Raw genomic sequence first — 1,472 nt, forward strand, 5'->3', positions numbered from 1 at the left:
GCCAGTTGAGGTGGCTCGGGCATCTGGTGAGGATGCCTCCTGGACGCCTCCAGGAGGCACAGAAGACCCAGGACACGCTGGAGGGACTATGTTTCTTGGCTGGCCTGGGAACGCCTTGGGATTCCCCCGGAGGAGCTGGCCCAAGTGGCTGGGGAGAGGGAAGTCTGGGCCTCCCTGCTTAGGCTGCTACCCCCGCAACCCGACTCCGGATAAGCGGAAGACAATGGATGGATGGATGGATGGATGGATGGATGGATGGATGGATGGATGGATATTTAAAAATAAATCCTTTGGTATTCAGTGGCTGTTTCTACACTTCCAGCTAACATTATGACAAGAACCAGAGTTTGTTGTGGGAACGGCACCAAGAACCAGACACGGAGACAGCGTCAAAAGTTAAGTGTTATTTACAGCAGAGGAACACCCAGGAGGATCTGCAACGGCATGAAGGAGCAAGGTGAGTCTTGGGTACAAGGCGGTTAGTTTTAAGCAGGGAGAGTCTTTCTTGAGAATAATATTTGTTTTACAGATTCTTTGGGGCGGCATGGCGTGGAGGCGAAGCAGGCTGAAGGAGAGGTAATCCAAGATGAAGAAGAGGTTCCCTATCCAGGAGCAGGTAAGTCCACCGGGTGTCATGGTTTGGTGTTTTGTGTTATTTGTCCAGGTCTTGCCACAATCCATCTCCCCAGTAACTTGCCACGCCTCCTTCTCTCATACCTTGCAGTTCAGTTACTTTCCAGTTTCTCATGCCACACCCACGTTACCATGCCTACTCAATCACTGCCATCATTCTCACCTGTTTGTAATCACTCACCTGTGCCCATTTTCCTCCTGATCCTCAGCCTTTAAATACCGGTCTTTGTTCTTCACTCCCTACTGGGTCATTCCTTTCCATTTTGTGCTTTCTACTGAAGTGTCTTTAAGGCAGTGGACGTTCTTCTGGGTCCTCAGCAGCGAAGTGAATGTCTATACAGAAATGACTCGACAGACATAAGTTATTCTTGAACAGTGAGAATTTATTCAAAATAACAGTCTGTGCCGAAACGGGACTTCTGGCCCAATCTTGTGAAGATCCCCCGTTTCTCTGGGGCTGCTTATTTTTATTAACCTTTACCACACCCAGTTGGAGTAAAAAGACACCCACATCCCACTGGGACAGACCTGAACAATACATTCAATTCCATTTATGGGGATAAACTAGGTTCTTCAGACAAGCAACAGCTAACTGTCCACGTTTGCACGTTTTCGACAACGTGAGCGTAAGAGCCCACGGTTCACTTTCTAAGAAGGCGTTGTGGCTGAGGACAGTGTCTCTCAAAATGAGAGCTCAGGCCTCATGGTCTGAACACAGATGCAGACCAGTTACCTCAGGATCATTTAGACCAGTGTTTCTCAACCTTTTTTGGGCCAGCGCCCCCCTATCCATTATCAAGGCCTCTTACCGCCCCCCTCCCACCCCCCACCTTTTTTTT

This window comes from Kryptolebias marmoratus, linkage group LG2, assembly GCF_001649575.2.
Source record: "Kryptolebias marmoratus isolate JLee-2015 linkage group LG2, ASM164957v2, whole genome shotgun sequence".
In the NCBI taxonomy this organism is placed as follows: Eukaryota; Metazoa; Chordata; class Actinopteri; order Cyprinodontiformes; family Rivulidae; genus Kryptolebias; species Kryptolebias marmoratus.